The following is a 22836-nucleotide window of genomic DNA, read 5'->3' as shown; positions in this document are numbered from 1 at the left end:
CCTCACTAGGTGTCACTTCTGTGAAAATACGTTGACCATATTTCACACTTTTCTTTAATTAAAACCCACATAAGAATATAGTTCTCTTGAGTCCATAATCAGAGGCCCCTTAGAAGATTCCTTATATGTAAGGACTGCTCAGCAAATTTTTAAATAAACACACTCTGCCTGATTTTTTTCTTGTTACAAATGGAATACCACTTAATTGCAAAAAAGATTAGGAAAAAACAGTATTTTTAAAATTAATTCAGAGCCTTGTATACTTTAAATGGGTGAATTATTTCTCAATACAACTGTTAAAACAAAAATTAACTGAAAGCTCTCTGTCCTGCCGCATGAAGCTTGAAACTGCACTGACTGTAACTGGGTGGTGCTCCCCGGGGATATTTTTTATCATGAGTCAATCTTGACTTATGTATAATACCTCCAACTTGGCAGGTCAGGAGCTGGACTGTCCCCTCTCTTCAGGCGGTCAGGATGAAGCTCCACTCGCAGTCTTCTCGTGTGCACAGCCCGGCCGCTCAGTCGGCCCACACTCTTGCCTCAAGAGGAAAGACGGGCGTGGCCCCGCTGTGCCGCACAGAGATAACTGTTCTGACTAAACGCAGTGTGCGCTTTTTTTAAAATTAAGGTATTATTGATATACGCTCTTATGAAGGTTTCACATGAAAAACAATGTGCTTACTACATTTACCCATACTATCGAGTCCCCCCCACGCCCCACTGCAGTCACGCCCAGCAGGGTAGTAAGATGCCACAGAGTCACAACTTGCCTTCTCTGGGCTCCACCATCTTCCTCATCGCAGTGTGGGCTTGTAGCTTGACATTCTTCTGTCCCATCTGCTGGGTAACCTAAGTTGTCGCAAATGCACTTTTTATCATTTACAAGAGCTTACTTGATTTCGAATGAAAAGGAAAATGTGTCCCGTGAGTACTTTTATTTCGTTGAATTGGTGTTCATGCTGAAGAGGCCACCAGGGAGACCTTTCACACCTGCCACCACACTCCCCATGCCCAGTCCGTCGCAGAGTCCTGCCGATTCCCCTCCCTGAGTGTCACTCCCGCCTGTGCCCTCTCCGACAGCCCTCTGTCAGTCTGGCTGGCCTGCCACCCTCTGGGAGCACCCCTGCTCTGCCCTCAGTGCCACCACTGGAGGGCTCCTTCCAAAATACAGGCCTGATCCTCCTTCCCTGAGTAAGACCTGGTGGTCACTCCCCAGCAAACCCTAGGCCAGGCAAGTCCTCGCTGACCCGTCCACCTCTCTGCCTTCCTCTCCTGACAGCATCTCCCCCTCCCTCGCAGACTGCTCCCTGGTCCCACACTCGCAACTGTACGGGGCACTTGTGGTTCCCTGAGGCGACATGTTGTTCACACTTGCCGGCTTGTCTGCACGCTGTCTTCTTGGCCGCAGAGGCTCTCACTCCTCCAGGTGAAATCATATTTATCGCTCAAGACGTGTCCCAAGCATCTCTCCCAATGGAGGCCTTTACTTATCTGTGGCAGGACATGCTGATGCTTTATTTCTCTCCTTACCTTGTCTTTCAGTCTATGTTTCATGGAGGGATCCTGACCTCAAATTTTAGGAAGACACTGAACAGACTTCCAGAAATCTGTGAACATGGCAAACTAAACACAAAATCTTGCATCCACTTAAATGAGTAGTTTCTGGGGAGAGGGCACAGGCGGGAGTGACACTCAGGGAGGAGAATCCGCAGGACCCTGTGACAGACTGGACATGGGGAGCATGGGGAGGGAGGGATAAACCCTGAGCTGTGCCTTGAGCAAGTGAGCACACGGTGGTGGCAGGTGTGAAAGGTCCCCCCCGGCGGCCTCTCTGTCATCACATCTCAAGGTGTCTCTCAGATCCAGTGGTGAGAACTTTCTGTTCTGTGAGCTGCCTGAATGCAGACACCACCACAGTAGTTTTTGTTTCTCTGTAGCACAGCTCCTAGGGTATTAAGTTCCCGATGTATTAACTAAATACATTAGCTAATGGATGAGTAAGAGTGAATAACTCATTTAAAAAGAATTTATTGCTGTGGGCAAAAACGGTGTTGGATATAGCTATGATTGAAATAAACCTGGTTCCTGCTTTCATTGGGGAAATAATCCAGCAAGGAAGACAGACATTAAACAATTAATCATGTAATTACTGCTTAGCTGCGAGAGTGGGGAGGCCTGTAAAGGTGCAGTACAGACTGCTGGGAGAGGGCCTAACTCAGGGCTTTGGTCCCATATGGGTCTGAGGTCAAGAAGGCTTCTTCGAGGATGGAGTGTTCATCAAGTAAATGAATAAAAACCAGGAAATATTACAAACAATGACAACTGCAGTTACTATCCATTAGCATGTAACAAGGTTAACTAGGAGGTAGCCTGATTTATACATAAAGAATAAAATCCTAATTAAAAATTCACTTCTGGTGATGAAAGACACCATTAGCCCAAGCAGAGACAGATTCCTCCTGGGGGAGGCCACTTAGCCTGGACATTTCACCAGGAAGGACCTGACATTTTGTAATGCCCGAGTGTTGATGAAACCCCTTTTTATTCCTGCCAGAACTGTTCTCATGGTGTAAGGCCAGCTCCGGATACTTGAGATCAAGCCCCAGGGCAGCATGTCCACCAGCCACACTCCCGAGAACTGATGTGACCACCTCACTTATGAGGCCAGCCTCCCGCTCTGAGCCTGCCCCACACCCGCTGGGCTCTGCTTCCCCGGCGCCCTCCCAGCTCAGCCCTTCTGGCTGCCAGTCCCACCGGCTCTCAATGCGCCTGCTGCACTTCCCAGACTAAGTGGGCTTTCCCCACGCTAGCTCGTTGGACAGACAGTGGCTATCAGAGCCCCTGGCCCAGCTCGGGGACACCCCGCTTCCTTGAGGGCCAGGCTCGGGGGCTTTCGCCTCCTGCAAGGATGCAGGTCGGCAGCCCTAACTGAACATGGGCCCCGCACACTCCGGCTCCTCATGGTCACCTGTAGGCCAGTCCACCCTGTGTGGTTTGAACACCCGAGCTCGAACACGAGGGCCTCCGTGTTTCCGGACGGTGCCGCTGTGACTGAGGCCTCTCCCCAGGAGCACAGCTTTGTGCTCCTCATTTACAGGCTGCAGAGACCCATCCCTCACGGGGGGTTCATTTCAGAGCGGTGCAGAGTGGAAAACAGACTATCAGACTGACACAAATAAGAAGAGAAGAGTATAAGAGAGGAAGAAAGCAATAGGAAGGAACCATAAAAATGTCCAGAGAACAACTAACAAAAATGGCAATAACTACATACCTATCAATAATTACCTTAAATTTAAATGGACTGAATGCACCAATCAAAAGACAAAAAGTGGCATAATGGATAAGAAACAACACCTGTCTATATGCTGGCTACAAAAGACTCATTTCAGACCCAAAGATATACATAGACTAAAAGTAAAGGGATAGAAGAAGATACTTCATGCAAATAATAGGGAGAAAAGAGCAGGAGTAGCAGGACTTGTATCAGACAAACTAGACCTCAAAACAAAGAAAGTAACAAGAGACTGAGAAGGACATTACATACTGATACAGGGGTCAGTCCAACAAGAGGGTACAACCATTATAAATATCTGTGCACCCAACATGGGAGCACCTAAATATGTAAAACAGATACTAACATAATTAAAGGGGGAAATAGACTGCAACACATTCATTTTGGACTTTAACACACCACTCACATCAACAGACAGATCAACAATACAGAAAATAAATAAGGGAACAGAGGCACTGAACAATATATTAGATCAGCTGGACTTAACAGATATCTACAGAACTTTCCACCCAAAAGCAGCAGGATAAAAATTTTTTCCAAGTATACAAGGAAGGTTCTCTAGAACAGATCACAAACTAGGTCCAAAAAGAGCTGCAAAAAGTTCAGAAAGATTGAAATTGTATCAGATAGCTCTTCAAGACACAATGGTCTGAAACTAGAAATAAATTACACAAAGAAAACAAAAAGCCTACAAACACATGGAAGCTAAAAAACATGCTTCTAAATAACCAGTGAATCGATGAATAATTAAAAGATATCAAGCAATACATGGAGACATGAAAACAAAAATTCAACAGTCCAAAATTTGTGGTCTACTGAAAAAGAGGGAAGTACATAGCAAAATAGGCTTTGTTCTCAAGAAACAAGAACAGTCCCAAGTAAATAGTCTAAACTCACAATTAAAGACACCAGAAAAATAAGAACAAATGAGACCCAAAGTTAGTAGAAGGAGGGTCATAATAAAGATCAGAGCAGAAATAAATAAAATAGAGAGGAATCAAACAATAGAAAAACATCAGTGAAACCAGGAGCTGGTTCTTTGAGAAAATAAAATAGATAAACTCCTAGCTGGACTTAAAAAAAAAAAGAGTACACAAATAACAAAATCAGAAACAAAGAAGGAATAGTTGCAACAGATACCACAGAAATACAAAGAATTATTAGAGAACACTATGAAAACTTATTTGCCAATAATCTGAACAACTTAGAAGAAATGGATAACTTCACAGAAAAATACAACCTTCTAAGACTGACCCAGGAAGACACAGAAAATCTGAACAGCCCTATTACCAGCAATGAATTCTCAAAAAAACAAAACTCTAGGACCAGATGGCTTCATAGCTGAATTCTACCAAACATTTAAAGAATAGCTAATACCCATCCTTCTTATAACATTCCAAAAAGTAGAAGGGAAGGGAATACTTCCAAACTCATTCTATGACGCCAGCATCACTCTAATACCAAAAACAGACAAAGTCACTACAAAAAAAGAAAATTACAGACCAATATCCCTAATGAACATAGTTGTAAAAATACTCAACAGATTATTAGCAAATCAAATTAAAAAATGCATCAAAAAGATCATCCTTCATGACCAAGCTGGATTTATTCCAAGGATGCAAGGATGATATAACATTCATAAATCAATCAACATCATACACCACATTAACAAAAGGAACGATTAAAAAACCACATGATCATCCCCATAGATGCTGAAAAAGCATTTGACAAAATTCAACATCCATTCATGATAGAAACTCTCAGCAAAATGGGTATAGAGGGCAAGTACCTCAACATAATAAAGGCCATATATGACAAACCCACAGCCAACATTATACTGAACAGCGAGAGGCTGAAAGCTTTTCCTCTGAGATCGGGAACAAGACAGGGATGCCCACTCTCCCCACTGTTATTTAACATAGTACTGGAGGTCCTAGCCATGGCAATTAGACAAAACAAAGAAATACAGACAAAACAAAGACAAAACAAAGGAATCCAGATTGGTAAGGAAGAAGTTAAACTGTCACTATTTGCAGGTGATATGATATTGTACATAAAAAACCCTGAAGACTCCACTCCAAAACTACTAGAATTGATATCGGAATACAGCAAAGTTGCAGCATACAAAATTAACACACAGAAATCTGTGGCTTTCCTATACACTAACAATGAACCAATAGAAAGAAAAATCAGAAAAACAACTCCATTCACAACTGCATCAAAAAGAATAAAATACCTAGGAATAAACCTAACCAAAGAAGTGAAAGACCTATACCCTGAAAAGTACAAGACACTCTCAAGATAAATTAAAGGGGACACTAACAAATGGAAACTCATCCCATGCTCTTGGCTAGGAAGAATTAATATCGTCAAAATGGTCAGTCTGCCCAAAGCAATATACAGATTTGATGCAATCCCTATCAAATTACCAACAACATTCTTCAATGAACTGGAACAAATAGTTCAAAAATTCATATGGAAACACCAAAGACCCTGAATAGCCAAAGCAATCCTGAGAAGGAAGAATAAAGTGGGGGGGATCTCACTCCCCAACTTCAAGCTCTTCTACAAAGCCACAGTAATCAAGACAATTTGGTACTGGCACAAGAACAGACCCACAGACCAGTGGAACAGAATAGAGACTCCAAACATTAAGCCAAACATATATGGTCAATTAATATTCGATAAAGGAGCCATGGACATACAATGGGGAAATGACAGCCTCTTCAAGAGGTGGTGCTGGCAAAACTGGACAGCTACATGTAAGAGAATGAAACTGGATCACTGTCTAACCCCATACACAAAAGTAAATTCAAAATGGATCAAAGACCTGAATGTAAGTCATGAAACCATAAAACTCTTAGAAAAAAACATAGGCAAAAATCTCTTGGACATAAATTTGAGTGACTTCTTCATAACATATCTCCCTGGGCAAGGAAAACAAAGCAAAAATGAACAGGTGGGACTACATCAAGCCGAAAAGCTTCTGTACAGCAAAGGACACCATCAATAGAACAAAAAGGTACCCTACACTATGGGAGAATATATTTGTAAATGACAGATCCGATAAAGGCTTGACATCCAAAATATATAAAGAGCTCATCCACCTCAACAAACAAAAAACAAATAATCCAATTAAAAAATGTGCAGAGGAACTGAACAGACAGTTCTCCAAAAAAGAAATTCAGATGGCCAACAGACACATGAAAAGATGCTCCACATCGCTAATTATCAGAGAAATGCAAATTAAAACCACAATGAGGTATCACCTCACACCAGTAAGGATGGCTACCATCCAAAAGACAAACAACAACAAATGTTGGCGGGGTTGTGGAGTAATGGTAACCCTCCTACACTGCTGGTGGGAATGTCAATTAGTTCAACCATTGTGGAAAGCAGTATGGAGGTTCCTCAAAATGCTCAAAATAGACTTACCATTTGACCCAGGAATTCCACTCCTAGGAATTTACCCCAAGAATGCAGCACTCCAGTTTGAAAAAGACAGATACACCCCAATGTTTATCACAGCACTATTTACAATAGCCAAGAATTGGAAGCAACCTAAGTGTCAATCAGTAGATGAATGGATAAAGAAGATGTGGTACATATACACAATGGAACATTATTCAGCCATAAGAAGAAACAAATCCTACCATTTGCAACAACATGGATGGAGCTAGAGGGTATTATGCTCAGTGAAATAAGCCAAGTGGGGAAAGAGAAATACCAAATGATTTCACTCATCTGTGGAGTATAAGAACAAAGGAAAAACTGAAGGAACAAAACTGCAGCCAAATCACAGAACCCAAGAATGTACTCACAGGTACCAAAGGGAAAGGGACTGGGGAGGATGGGTGGGTAGGGAGGGATAAGGGGGGGGAAAAAGAAAGGGGGTATTATGATTAGCATGCATAATGGGGGGGTGGGAGAAAGGGGAGGGCTGGGCAACACAGTGAAGACAAGTAGTGATTCTACAACATTTTGCTATGCTGATGGACAGTGACTGTAATGGGGTTTGTGGTGGGGGGGACTTGGTATAGGGGAGAGCCTAGTAAACATAATATTCTTCATGTAATTGTAGATTAATGATAACAAAAAAAAAGAGAGAAAGAAAAGGGGGATTACTCCCTGATAGGATAAAACTAACTGCAAATCAATGATTAATGCATGCTTTACATATCCTTAATTTTGATCTTTCAAAGGGTATCAGATGATCAGCTATGGAAGTACATTTTTCTGATAATATTCCTTTCTCTTAAAAAAAAGTTCCTGTGTGGTGATCTCCAATAGTTTCTTCACAATGGTAGAAAGGTCATATCAAAGTGTGGGCAAAGGGTTTGTTTGTGTTTATATAGAGGATCAAAGCCTAATTTGGCTACACAGAAAATGAATTAAGATACAATATGAAGAAGAACTTCCAACATCAACATCCTCTGGAAGAGTCATTCCAGAAGATGAACATTAAAAAACTTCAACAAAGGTCCTGGTGCTGCTGCAGTTGTAGCTGCACTCATCCCACCGGTTCCTGGACTTGCCATTGGAATGAAGAAGGAGATAGCTAAGCTGGCCTGTGCATACAGTAAAACAACAAATTTGACTGTATCTATACTGTTGGAACTCAACCAAGAATTAGGAGAAGTGCAAGTTGCAGTGCTCCAAAATTGTGTGACTATAGACTATCTACTGTTAAAAGAACACATAGGATGTGAACATTTCCCAGGAATATGTTAGTTTAATTTGTCTGATTTTTCTCAAACTATTCAAATTCAGTTAGACAATATCCATCATATCATTGATAAGTTTTCACAAATGCCTAGGGTGCCTAACTGGTTTTTTTGGTTTCACTGGATATGGCTGGTAATTGTAGGTCTGCTTTTGTTATGTAGCTGTATTCCTATTATGTTAATGTGTGTGTGCAATTTAATTAGTAGTTTAAAACCTATACATGCTTATGTTACTCTACAAGAAGATATGTCAAAGAAATAACCAATCTTCCCATGTTTTCTTCCGTCTGCTACTTCTATAGCTTTTCTTCTTCCTTCCTAATTACAACCCTTTAGTAGAATTCGTGCCTCATATCGAAAATTACCGAGTATCATAATTCTTCCAAGTGGTAAAGATACCTCAAGACAAATGCTGGGCATAGAAGCCACAGGGCATAAATCTGCAAAGAAGTAAAAAGCTAACCTTTTCAAAGAATGTTGCTTCTCTCTCACTTACCAACTTTACATTTCCCTGTATGGCCCCGGAAGATGGCTGGTTAGCCAGAGACGGGTAAGATTCCTCAAGGGAGGAACAACCTAAGACAGGCACAGTCGCAGGGGGGCCATCAGGAGAGAAATTGGGGATCAACAGTGGTGAGGCTCAGAACCTCACCCCCCCCCTGTTTTGAGAGAAATCTTCTGCATCCGTGGATGTCTTGTTGACCTTGTCTAGCTTGGATTAATATTTAGTCTATAGGCACAGACTTGATCATCTATATTTGTCCTCTTACAGCACTAAATTATGTTTTTACCTTTATCTTGCATGTACCTACCACTTCCGCATTTTATTAAAAATAATAATAATAATAATAATAATAATAATAATAATAAGGGAGAAATGTGGGATTCACATATAAATCATGTATAAAAATCAAATGAATAATCAAAAAAAACAACAACACATCATGGTTCTTACACAAAACATTAAGAAGAGGGAAATCGAAATAATATGTAAAATGGGCAATAATGAGCAGAGAAAAAAACAAGCAAATAATTAGGAAAATATTGATGAAAATTCTTCAAAATGATGGTAAGTGGAAATGCAATAAACATGACAAATAAAGGAAATCATTTTAAGAGAAAAAAAGGTATTCATATTGGTAAGGAAGAAGTTAAACTGTATTTTGAAATGACATGCAATTATACAAAAAACATCCCTAAAGACATCACCAAAAAACTATGAGAACTAATAGCTGGGTTCAGCAAAGTTGCAGAATACAAAATTAACACACAGAAATCTGTTGTGTTCCTATATACTAAAAAAGAACTAGCAGAAAGAGAAATCAGGAAAACAACTCCATTTACAATTGCATTAAAAAGAATAAAATACCTAGGAATAAATCTAACCAAGGAGGTGAAAGACCTGTACTCTGAAAACTATGACAGTCATGAGAGAAATTAAGGAAGACACCAATAATTGGAAATCTATCCCATGCTCATGGGTGGGAAGAATTAATATTGTCAAATGGCTGTCCTGCCCATAGCAATTTACAGTTTCAATGCAATCCCTATCAACAGCATTCTTCAATGAACTAGAATATAGTACTAAAATTTATATGGAACCACAAAAGACCCCAAATTGCCAAAGCAAGCCTGAGAGAGAAAATCAAAGCAGGGGTTATTACACTCCCTGACTTGAAATTATACTACAAAACTACAGTAATCAAAACAGTATGGTACTGATGCAGGAACAGACCCATAGATCAATGGAACAGAATAGACAGCCCAGATATAAACCCAAGCATATATGGTCAATTAATATATGATAAAGGAGCCATGGATATACAATGGGGAAATAACAGCTTCTTCAGTACCTGGTATTGGCAAAACTGGACAACTACATGCAAAAGAGTGAAACTGGATTATTGTCTAACTCCATACACAAAACTAAATGAAATGGATCAAAAACTAGAATGTAAGATATGAAACCATATAAGTCATAGAAGAAAACATAGGAAAAATATCTTGAATTAATCATGAGCAATTTTTTCCTGGACATACCTCCTCAGGCAAGGGAAACAAAATAAAAAATGAACAAATGGGAGGATGTCAAATTAAAAAGCTTCTGTACAGCAAAGGACACCATCAGCAGAACAAAAAGGCATCCTATCGCATGGTATAATATATTCATAAACAATTTATCTGATAAGGGGTTAACATACAAAATATATAAAGAGCTCATATGCTTCAACACCAAAAAAATAAAAAGTAAACAAAAAACAAATAACCCAATTAAAAAAATGGGCAGAGGACCTGAATACACATTTCTCCGAAGAAGAAATACAGATGGCCAACAGGCACGTGAAAAGATGCTCCTCGTCAGGGAAATGCAAACCAAAACCACAATGAGATATCGTCTCACACCAGTTAGAACAGCCAACATCCAAAAGACAAGAAATACCAAGTGTTGGTGAGGATGTGGAGCAATGGGAACCCTTGTGCACTATGATGGAAATGCAAGCTAGTACAACTGTTGGATTATATGGAAAGCAGTATGGAGGTTCCTCAAAAAAGTGAAATTAGAAATATTTGACCCAGTAATTCCACTTCTAGGAACTTACCTCAAGAAAACAAAATCCTGATTCGAAAAGATAGATGCACCCCTATGTTTATGACATTATTTTACAATAGCCAAGATATGGAAGGAACCTTAATGTCCATCAGTAGATGAATGGATAAAGAAGAGGTGGTACATACATACAATGGAATATTATTCAGCTGTAAATAGAAAAGAAATCCTGCCATTTGCAACAACATGGATGTATCTAAAGGGTATTATGCTCAGTGAAATAAGCCAGATGGAAAAAAACAAATACTGCATGATTTTACTTATTTGTAGGATACAAAAACAAATCAAAAAAGAATGAACAAAATACCAGTAGACTTACAGACACTGAGAAATGACTAGTGGTTACCATGGGGGAGGGGTTGGGGGTGAGTATGGAGGGGGCTGAGCGGGATAAAGGAGCACAAAAATTCTCAATTATATTAAAATTGGAATTGCTAGATTATATGGTATTTCTATTTTTAATTTTTTGAGATACTGCTTTCCATAGTGGCTGCACCAATTTCCACTCCTACCAACAAAGGAGGGTTCCTTTTCTCCACAACTTCACCAACACCTGCTCTTCCTGTCTTTTTAATACTGGCAGTCCAAAAATTGCGAGGCGCAATCTCCTTGTGGTTTTGATTTGCATTTCCCTGATGATTAGTGATCTGGCGCATCTTTTCACGTGCCTGTTGGCCGTCTGCATGCCTTCTTTGGGAAAACATCTATGCATGTCCTCTGCCTATATTTTAATCATTCTTTTTTGCTATTGTTTGTATGGATTATTTATATATTTTGGATATTAACCTGTTACGAAACATGATTGGCAAATATTTTCTCCCATTCAGTAGGGTTCCTTTTTGTTTTGTTGAGGGTGTCCTTTGCTGTGCAGAGTTTTTAGTTTGATATCGTCCCACTTGTTCACTTTTGCTTCCGTTGCTTTGCTGTTGTTGTCCTACTCAAAGAATCACCTCCTGGACCTGCCAGGGAGCTCGCTGCCTAGGTGTTCTTCTGGAGTTTTATGGTTTCAGGTCTTACACTTAAATCTTTAATCCATTTTGAGTTTATTTTTGTGTAAATGTGAGATAGTGGTCATATTATGGGGTGGTAGATTGTGGAATTCCTTGGGGTTCCTGTCGTCTCTAGGGAAGGAATTAAGTCAAGAGACTGGATAGAGAATTAAAGCCACAGGGGCTTCACTTAGCGAAGCAGAGGAAAAGAGCCCCCGAGACAGGGGAGTGGGCTCACCCCGGGGTGGGCAGCCACTGGCTGGTTTTACATGGCGTCTTTTATGGGGGCTTATTTGGTTTCCTCCTCCCATTCTGTCACCCTCACACTATCTTTTGGGTCTCTTACTTCTTCCCCTTCAGCCCCAGGTCTGTGCTCATCAGCCTTCCCATGAGTGTCTAAGCAAAATCTACGGTGGGGAGAAAACTGTAATGTAAGCGGTACAATAATGACATCATGATGGCCTCAGGATCATTAGGGACAAGCGCTTCCTGTGCGCGTGTGCTCTAGGATCGGGGAAGTCCCAGTGGCCTGCATCGTTTGCTTATCAGAGTGCTGAGCTGAAAAAGGAGCTGTGCTGAGGGAGGCCGGGCAGTCTCTGGGCAGAGACCAGGTGGAGACCCAGCGGTCTGCCATCTTCCTCTCTCCCCTCCTGCTCATGTCCTCATGTCTGTCTAACTGCGATTCTAACCGTCTGGTTTAATCCTTTTTCATGTAGCTGTCCAATTTTCCCAACACTGTTTATTGAAGAAACTGTCATTTCCCCACTGTATATTCTTGTCTCCTTTGCCATAAATTAATTGACCGAATATGCTTGGGTTTATTTCTGGGCTCTCTATTTTGTTCCATTCATCTATCTGCCTATTTTTACCATGAAGCTGTTAGTAATACCACACCGTTTTAATTACTGTAGCTTTGTAATATAGTCTGAAATTAGGGAGCATGATGTCTCCAGCTTTGTTGCTCTTTATCAAGATGCCCTTGGCTACCTTTAGGGTCTTTTATGGGTCCATGCACATTTTAGGATTGTTTGTTTTATTTCTATGAAAAATGCCATTAGGATTTTGATAGGGATTGCATTGAATCTGTACATTGCTTTAAGCAGTATAGGCATTTTAAGAATATTAATTTTTTCAGTCTATGAACACAGAAACCTTTCCATATATTTGTGACTTAATTTCTCTCATGAGTGTCTTATAATTTTCAGATTATAAGACAACAGGTTTTCACCTACTTGATTAAATTTATTGCTCAGACTTTTATTCTTTTTGATGCAGCTGTAAATGAGAATGCTTTCTTATTTTCTCTTTCTGATAGTTACTGATTAGTGTATGGAAACACAACAGACTGAGTATTGGTTTTATATCCTGCTTCTTTACTGAATTTATTGGTTCTAGTGGTTTTTTGATGGAGGCTTTAGGGTTTTCTATATACAGTATCTTATCATCTGTAAATAATGGCAGTTTTACTTCTTCCTTTCCAATATGGATGCCTTTTATATCTTTTTATTGCCTAATTGCTCTGACTAGGACTTCAATGCAGTGTTGAATAAATATTGTGAGAGTGGGCATCCTTGTCCTGTTCCTGATTTTAGACAGGAAAAGCAAATAAGTGTCATTTTAAATGCAAAATGTACCTCATTTAGGCTCAACAAACTACTTTGTTTTTCTCTTTTTAAAGTAGCTGAGCTCAATGTCCCATGAAATCTGTAAATATTTTTTCCAAGTAAGTGGTAGTGGGTCCCAAAACAGCATGTAAAATATAGTATGTAGAGAAATGGAAAATGAGATGATGATATCCCAAGAGAGATAAGAGTTTTTCTTTTGAAGTGAAGCGGGCACCAATACTGCATGGGGTAAGAGCCATTCCCCTCTGGGAAGCAGTACTTGTAATCTGCTTGAGTTAGGGAATAAGGAGCAAATATTTATGGGTCCCTACATAACCAATGACCAGAAAAAAATGTGCCAGAATACATCTTTTCATTTTAAAAATGACATATTATCTAGCTAATTGATTAGACTAACCCTTAGACAATTAATAATTTTAAATTAATGAGTATAAAGTAGATGATCCTTAACCAAAACTATGGAAAGTATACCTTTTCTCTCCTGCAGAAAAGAGAGAATAAATCGGGGGAAAAGAATTTGCTGATAAGGCAACCAACTAAAACATGACTTTTTCAGTCAAAGAGAAGACAGCCTGCTATTTTAGGCAAGATTATATAAATAAATATGAGATTAGCAATATAGCATCATGTTTAACTATAATTAGACCAGTCTGGCTGTACCACAAACTGTGTGACCTTGGGCAAGTTATTAAAGTCTCCAGATTAAAATTTCTGTGTTAGAAAATGGGAAAATGGTGTTCCTATAAGGTCATTCACAAGCATAAGGTGAAGTGGCCCTCTGCGAAGCATACAGCACAAGGCTGTCACTTTGTGATTGGCAATGATCAGTGCACTCGGTCAGTGGGAGCTCTGGGTATGTGCTTCAAGAACCATGGCTTAGTGATCAAAATAAAGTCTTGTCCTACATCATCCTAGTTTCTCAGCTTAAACAGCATTCTTTTCCTCAGGTGTTTTTTTTTCCCCATCTGATCTCTGTTCTACAAAAAAATTCTTATTCTATCTCAGACAAAATGTACTGATCACATTTCTGGTTTTTAACTTCCACCTCTCTGATTCCTTTCAAATTAGTGAATAAAAAGTACATTTGTTACCTGAGGGCAACAAAAAAATAGCAATATATTTAACTTCATTCCATGACCTAAAGCAACCTCAGTTGCTGAAGATGTATACTGCTACTTTTCAATGTATACTGTATAATTTTCAATGTTTTAAAAATTATATCCAGAATTTTATTACATCAAGAGTTATCAAAAATTATCAAAATTATCAAAAATTGTATCAGGAGTATTACAGGTCTACAGGAATGCAAGGAAGGGTAACTCTGAAACTATGTGTAATCAGCTATTTTCATTTTTCCTATCAATATTTGATCGGTGGTACTTTGTTAATTTGGAGGATCACCTGGGTATTTGTGAGGACCCAAACCAGAGTTCTAAAATAAAAATTGGAGAAAAAATTTAAATTGAAAAACAAAATCTATTAATGTACATATTTTCCAAGCACAAGACCCCAGTAATGGAGGCACGTGTGCACAGTGAGAAGACACCCTCTGCTTGCGCCCCCTCTTGACAGTAAAGAGTGGTGAACGACCGTATCCCCCTCATACAGCTTGTGGTCTAGTGGGGAAAACAGACATTGATCAAGTATTTACCATTGTGACAAATGTGATGAAAGAAAAGTACAGGCAGTGGGGCCACAGGAGAGTCGAAAGGGGGTAACAAACCTCACCTGGGCCGCCATGAGGTGTTCCCTTAGGAAGTCACCCTCAGTTGTCTTGGTGAGCTAGTCAATCAGTGAAGAAGGCAGTGGGCTGGCATTGGAGGGGCACCTGGTTAGTAACGACAAGAGGTGGAAGCTGTCCTAGAAACTGAGCATTGGGCCAAAGTGCCTGAAGCCTTGGGGGGGCGAGGGTGAAACAAGCTGAGACAAAAGAGTAAGTGTGGGCCGGTCATGCTTGGCCGCGTAGGACGCGCTGCAGAGCACAGAGTTTAAAGAAACTGTGATGCGTAAAGAAAAGAAAAAGCCACAGAAGAGTTTCAAAAGATGACCATGGATGCACTAGGGAAAATGGACTGAGAGGAAGCAAGGGCTGGCATCCGGCCACCAGACAGGAGGCGTGGTGGGCATCCAGGCATGACATCACGGAGCCGTGTTACACTGGTGGCCACGGCGAGGAAGGAGAAGGTGGTGGATTTAAGACGTAGCCCAAGATAGCAAAGTGGACATGACATGGCTTTTTAAAAAATATTTTAATAGAGCAATTCATGCAGAGGACGGGAGTATGAGCTAACCAGAGAATCACGAGGGACGGCTGGACTGCCTAAGGGCCATCTGAGCTTATGACTGTCATTGTCCCCAGAACTCTGCAGTCCAGGTGCTATGGGCTCACTCAGAGATGCTGGTTTTTCCAGGTAAGTGTGAAAAATGAACAACTCAGGACATCCAGTGATGGGCAAGAGAGTGACTGACACACCGCTGGACATGGCTCCCCAGCAGGAAGCAGGAAACCCACTCGGGGGATGACACACTGAGAGCAGCTGAGAAGGCCGGTGAGAAGGCCAGGAGGTCAGGGCGGTGGAGAAAGGATGTGTGTACCCATAATCTTCCAGGGAACGGGGCGTGATGGCGGGGTGAGCAGTGAGAGCCCGTAACCAAGGGGCGCGTGGCCTCGGTGTCAGCCGAGCTGGTGACAGGCGCAGAGTGGAGGGGGACTGAGCCAGACCCCAGTGTCCACTGAATGACGGTGAGCACCCAGGACAAGGCAGAGGACACTCGTGGGAAGGGGTAAAACAAATAAAGAACCTTCACTTCCCAGCCGTTAACAGTTGGTTAGAAACTGTGTTGCATGCACATGCACACACACACACACACTATGTCACACTAAGGTACGAAGCAAGCAGGGTTAAAGTGGGTGGCCAAGGGGAAAGTCACATTCATTGAGCACCTACTATGTGCTGGTGATGGGGTGATCTGTGCTCTGTCTGCCCAGGACACCTTCCCTTTTTTCTTTAGATAATAATATCTCCCATTTCCCACAGAGAATGGGGAATCCCATTTTCTTATGGCTCTGGTGAGGATGCCAATGATTTAAACAATCCCCCCACCTTACTAAGATCAGTCCACCTAATCTAGAATAATAAGCATCTGTCTCCTGGGAATTTTAATTTGAGAAGAACCGGAAGTGTTTGGAGATGAAGCCACTCATCCACGACAACGATGGGAGAGCTTCCGTGCGTGGGCGTGCAGACATGTGTCCCAGTCCTGCGCTTGTTCACGTCCTCCCTGATTGTGGGGCGCGCCCAGGTTCGTTCCAACAGATCTGCTTTTCTCCCTTGAGTTTGGCCGTGTCGGATTCGGTCTCTGGCACTGCCAGGCGGAGGGCCAGATGCTTTGTATGTGAATCCATTTCCTTTCATACTCACGACAGCCTTGAAAGGAAGATACCACGGGCCCCATTCGATGCCTAAGGAAGATGGGGCTCAAGACCGGTCTGCATCTCAGAGGCCAAGGGCTCTGTTCCTTCACAAATGAACACGGATATTTTAAAAAGTCTTTCCTCATTGCCACAGAAGCTTAACATTTCAGGTGCATTCTGCTTTAACTGATCCTTACTAGATATCAGCAGATTACAACAAATTAAGTTTCTGCATTTTGTTTTAATGTATGTGCACTTCCTTAACTATTTAAAAGACCGTAATCACATAAAACCCAGATCTTTTATTCTCTATTCTTTTCTGTTTCAAGTTCCTTTGTATTCCACGATTAAGAACAAATGAGTTGCATGCAATCCCATAATAATAATAAATGTAACTATGGCTCCAAGAGCATGCTGAGGAACCACGGAATTAAGCAAAGCTAAAACATAAAAACTGGAAGAGGTGTGAGGCAAGGAACTCTACAAGCTGTCATGGGAGAAAGTACCAGATCAGTACCCCCAAGGCACTTACTGTCTAACTGGACATACTAATAATAAAGATCTGAATAGTAACAAGTAGATGGAAATGGAACAAAAATGCAACAGGAGCATGTGACTCACTGTCACGTGGCTATTATGGACAGGTGGCTGTGAAGCCCCATGAAAGACCTGGAAGGTCCACAGATCTCGGGAAACAAGAAATGAGGTACAAGATGCTTGCTTCTGTCCACAAGAGAAATGTCTGATTCCTAAACGACCATCTGGGACAAAAGGCTGCCTTCTACGAGGCTCCAGCTGGCCCACAACGTACCTTCATCCCAGGGGATGATTTCCAGCAGCTGATTTTCCAGATTTATAGAAACGACTTCGGGGCACCCACTGGCGCGACATTCCTGATTCTTCTGGCTGAACCGGGGACAAGCCACTCACTATTCCTGAGTCTATTAACAAGCGTCACCGTCTCCTGTTAGAAACTCTCTGGGGGCCCGGCGCTGTACGCTCAGGCTGATTAGTTGAGATTTATGTCCTGAAATGCCAAACTGCATTTTTAATCTGTCATCAAAGCAGATTATCAGACCCAGAAATGACAAGCTGTAACACACCGTTTTTCATGCCTGCAACTTCCAGCAAGAACGGCAGTGTATTTCACCACATTTGAAGTACACGTGAAGCAGTAATGAGAGGTTTTCCCCTCTCTTGCCAAATAATTATGGGCTCTTTCTTACTAAAAACAAATTATGTTTATGTCCCTTCAAAGGCTGATCATTGTACAAAATCACAGTTGTCTTTAAAGGAAGAGATTTCCTCCTTTGCTCTGGATCAGCGGCCTACTGCGCATTACTACCAGCGTGGGGAAGCCCGCGGGAGGACATCTCCCCTTGGGGCGTGAAGCCAGGTGGGCAAGGGCCGCGGTGGGTCCCCGCGCCGCATTCAGCCCTTCACTGATGGCCGCTGGCAGACTGAGCCAGGGGGCCTCACGGTTCTAACGAAACCCCGCAGACTGGGTGTCTTAAGACAAAACAAACGGACTCCTCGGTTCTGCAGGCGGGAAGTCCAAGATCGAGGTGCCCACGAGGTTCGTAGCCGAGCGCTCACCTGGTGGAGGGGCAGGAGGCTCTGTGGGGTCTCTGCCAAGAGCGGGGATCCCAGCCATGCGGCTCCACCGCACGACCTCAGCCCCCCGCAGGCCCCACTCCGCACACCGTCACACCAGGCATTAAGACGTCATAGGATTTCACGAATTTGGGGGGCACAGATTCTCAGACCAAAGCAAGTTCCAGCCTAGTTCAGAGGAAGCACGATGACACCATCCAAATGTCACCTGAGAGGCATTCATCCCAGACAACCTCTTAGAAAAGCACAAAATGAAAACGAGGGGAGGAGGCTCGGCATGAGGCGGGCGAGGGCTTTGTAGTCGTGAGGCTGGAGGTCCGCTTTGCCGCGGGGGGGCGGGGGAGGAGGTGGGGAGCCTCTCGTGCCCCGGGGCCTGCTGAGCAGCGTCTACCCGCTGATACCGGTAACACCTCCCAGTTCGGCCGCTGTCGGGTGCCTCCTGGAGGGCTGCTCCTGTTTCTGCCGGCGGCCCCCACACCCGCGTCCTGCTCTGACCTTAGGGGCTCCGGCTAATTGTGTCCCGTCGAATAAGGACCACACTTCCCAGCCGCCACTGCAGCTAAGTGGGCAGGTTAATAGGATACAAGCGAAAATTATGTGGGTAGCTTCCTGGTCTTACCCCTGCCCCGTCTGTTCCCCACCTCGCTGCCCCGGGGGGGGGGGCCAGTCGCATGAACCACAGGGGCCAGAGCCGCCTGCCGCCCATGGCAGAACCAGACGGTGAGGTGCCCAGAGAGGCCGTATCAGCTCTGAGCCGCAGAAAAACCAAGTCTGTCCCGCTTAAAATACTGGCACCTTTGTCACAGCCACTGGCGTCGGCATCTTAGCTGACGCGAATCCCACGCAGCAACTCATGAAACTAAACACGCACTTCCTCTGCAGGGGGGCGACCACGTGCTCTGGGCATTTATCCCAGTGGATCGAAGACTTATGTTCGCGTGTACCTACACAGCAGCCTGTACTCACTGTTCACAGTGGCTTTATCTGCAATTGAAAAAGTCTGTAAACAGCTCAAATGTCTTTCGAAGAGCAAATGTTTAAAGGCTCTGGACCATCCACACAACGGGACGGTTCTCAGCCGTAAAAAGGAATGAGCTTATCAACACATTCAACAGCCCGGATGGATGTCGAGGGCATTAAGCTTAGAAAAAAATCAATCTCAAAAAGTGACATACTGCGTGGTTCCAATTATACAGTGTCCTAGAAACGACAGAAGCACAGAGGTGGGGAACAGATTAGATGCTGTTAGGGTTTGGGGGCGGGAGACAGAGGGAGGGCCAGGATGAGGGTCCCTGTGGTGACCGTCCAGCTCTGCTGCATAACTGCAGTGGTCGCACAGGTGGATGCCTGGGACCAACCTGCGCAGACCTGGAAACGCGCATGCACATGCCTGCACACGTATACACATGAGTACACACGCACGTGTGCATGTGCACGAGGAAGCTGGGGAAGATAGGTGAAATAGACGCAGAACGCTATATATTAGTCTCACTATTTCCTGTGAGCCCACAATTATTTCAAACTAATATTTTTTTTAAAAGTCAGTCTTAATAACCAGAAAAATGATACCTGACTCTCCAGCATGTCTTTTCTGAATGGATTTTATAATCATTTTCTTTAAAATTTCTCACATAGCTTTAAGCTTAATAGATAGTTCCCCTACTTGTGCTCATGTTACTATAGAAAGAGAAAAGGTGAGTCAGGAAGAAGGGAGAGAGAGGAATACACGTCCTTTGGGGCTTAGAGACGGACAGTGATGAAACAGTGAAAAAAATTTCAAATTTGCTGTTTGAGAATTGAACCTAAGAATCTTATTCAAGTGTGAGCAATGGATCAAAAAATAAGGTAAATATAAATACAGTACAGGTTGAATTTTTAATTCAATGGCCTGGGGAACCTGTTGATCCAATCCCCCTTTTATGCCCATGAAAGACTCTGTCACCACCACACAATTAATTTTTCCATGTCTCTTGAGAAAAAAGATGAAATTAGCAAATTATGAATATTAAGCAAGTTAACAAAAGCCGTATGCACTTTCCCCAGAGAGAAACTGTTCATGTTCACAAGTGGAACAAGAAATGCTTAGCAAGTTCCAAAGCAAACTCTTGCTGAGAAGATGAGAGACGTCATCCATTGGCTGCCCTGGTCGCCTCTGCTAGGTGGTGGGTTATAACTGGATGCACCAGCCGCCCTGAGGGGTGCCAGGGCCCTCATTTATGTCTAGAGGGGGAAATACAGGTGTCCAAAGTCTTCCTTTTGTGAAGCAGTCACCTGCTTCTTCGTTAGACGGGGCTACAGATTCAGGACCAATCTCAAGGTCCAGTGACAGGGGTCCTGATTGCTGCAACTTTTGAAAAAAGGACTCCCGGACCCGCTAAAGCAGGTGTTGGAATTCTATGAATGTCATTATGCTGTAATGTTACAGGGGAGGACAAAAGGTTGCAGCAGAGAAATGGGTTTCAGTCACCCGAGACCCCCTTGCTTATTAGGAAGGACTGAAGTCGGCCCTACAGGGGAGGGGCCGTGCCTGCTTTGGGCAAAGCCTCCTCCGTGTGTCCGTGAATCTTCACATTTTTAGTGAGCTCTGTGGTTTGCAAACATGTCTACACGTGGAATCTCTAACGGATGCATATCACACAAACTGAAAAATCACCTGCACCTTCTCTCTGAACACAGCCCGGCAATGTCAGACACACATTAAAACCGTGACAGACACTGGCTGCTGAGTGAATACCTGAGTACCTGAAATTTGATATAAACACACGCTTTATCATTTCCACTGTCATTTTAAACTATCAACTGGGGGTTGCTCCATTGTCAAATTCAAATTTCAATGGTCATTTCCAGAAAATTTAAGAAATAAAATGTGAAATGCTAGAGGAGCCATCATAATTATTGAAATGGTTTATCAGGATCACAGCTTTTGGGAAAAGGAGAGCGCCCCTTGGGGGCCTTGTTTATTTGGCCTCACATCTGTGGAAGAACTGCATTTAAAAGAACAAAAGCTGAATTACAGAGCCCATTTAGGGGCCCAAGGTATTCAAATGTCAGGAGAGACCGTGTGGGTGGGAGTGGGCAGTGCTCTAATTGTGACCATAATTCATATTGTGCAAACGGGGCAATTCCTTTAACAGTGGCTGCAGAAAATGTCAAAGCTCAGTTTCCTACCCTGGCTCTTCGGCATTTGTGTGTGACTCACGTCCTCTAGTAATTCCTGGCTGACTTGAAAGGCTTTCTGGGACATCAATTCCCGGGACTCAATTTTCTCCATCAGATTGTTACAAATAAATCTCATTTTATAACTAGCTCGTAACAACAGTGGAAATGCCTTCCTGTGCCTCTGCTTTCTCTCACTGTGTTTAATGCTGCAGCCGAGGACTGGGTGTCCCCCCAGGCGACAGGGAAGACGGAAATGCCACTTCCCCTGCCCCCAGCTCCAGGAACCAGCGGACACATCCAGTCAACTGGCTTCGTGAGACAGGAATGGGTTGCTGGGGAAGAGGAACGATGTTTTAGCAAGACACCTCTCCTCAGACTGCGACTCATCCTTTCCCAACACATTGCCTTTTTTCGGGAAGTTAGCAGAGGCCGAACCCCAGTGTTAAAGATGCCAGACCCTGCTTCACCTGTTTGAGTCACGTCTTGAAATCAATGGAGGCATTTGAAACATTCTTTCTAACACCCGCTAGCAAAATACTCTGCTTACTCCATTTCTGGTGATTCTGTAGCATTGAGATTTAAAATATCCCCACTGAATAGACAGCAGTTCAATAAGGCTTTTTCATGCCACAGGACATGGCCAGAGCCACACATTTTGTCCCCCTGCCCTGAGCAGGAGGCTGAACAGAGCTGATCCACCTTCGCTCCCCACCCGACTCGCGTCCGTCCACCTTCCCCACTCCACTCAGGCACACAGGAGGGTCTGTTCCTGTGGACTGTCCTGGGTCAGGTCAGTAATACCCACCCCCGCATGAACACATGTAGCTGTACTCGGCAGGGACGATGAGCTGCCCTCCTCCATGCTGTCTTCTGTGTGCCCTGTTCTCTCTAGCCCCTAACAGTGTGGCCCCCACAAGCCAGGGGTGCATTTCACTCTTCTCAGGGGCCTAGTCGCCCGCTCAGCTGTCCACTTTGTCCTAAGAATAAACATAGTAAAGGCAGAGGAGCCCCCTCTCCACCATGCACTTTAGCGAATACAGCATATTGCTTCTTGCCTTTTCTCAATAGAAAAAGGGACTGTTTTTTGACAGAAAACACCCCACAAAGTACATCTGTGGCAGAATTCTGCAAAAGCAATGTCTTCCAAGAATCCAATTATTCTGGCTGTCTCTGACTCCGACTCTTTAACTCTCAAGAGTTGGGTCCAGCCCACAGGGGCAAACCTCCAAAAAGTGAGTGGCTGGACGGAGCGCAGGCTCCGAGGAGACAGACACCTGCCACACCTGAGCTCCCAGAAGCGCAGAGGCTGTCCTCTAGTTTTCTGAGAGCTAACTGTTCCCAGGCCCAGAGGGACCCTCCACATAAACGATTTCTGCAGAGACTTCACTCCCTGGCAAGAATAGCATT

The 22836-nt window shown here is 43.2% G+C and overlaps 1 long non-coding RNA gene across 2 annotated transcripts; it reads left to right on the top strand.

The window, feature by feature from the left end:
- The first annotated feature begins 17129 nt into the window (after positions 1 to 17129).
- Positions 17130 to 20557, top strand: LOC140848263 (uncharacterized). Of its 2 annotated transcripts, XR_012128836.1 has the most exons (4): positions 17130 to 18585; positions 18771 to 18867; positions 19153 to 19493; positions 20314 to 20557. It is a non-coding gene; the product is annotated as an uncharacterized lncRNA (long non-coding RNA). The 2 variants fall into 2 exon arrangements; XR_012128835.1 differs by lacking the exon at positions 17130 to 18585 and having other exon boundaries at positions 18619 to 18867.
- The last annotated feature ends 2279 nt before the right edge of the window (positions 20558 to 22836 follow it).

Source organism: Manis javanica, chromosome 3 (assembly GCF_040802235.1).
Source record: "Manis javanica isolate MJ-LG chromosome 3, MJ_LKY, whole genome shotgun sequence".
Taxonomy (NCBI): Eukaryota; Metazoa; Chordata; class Mammalia; order Pholidota; family Manidae; genus Manis; species Manis javanica.
This window is presented reverse-complemented; position numbering and strand designations above follow the sequence as displayed.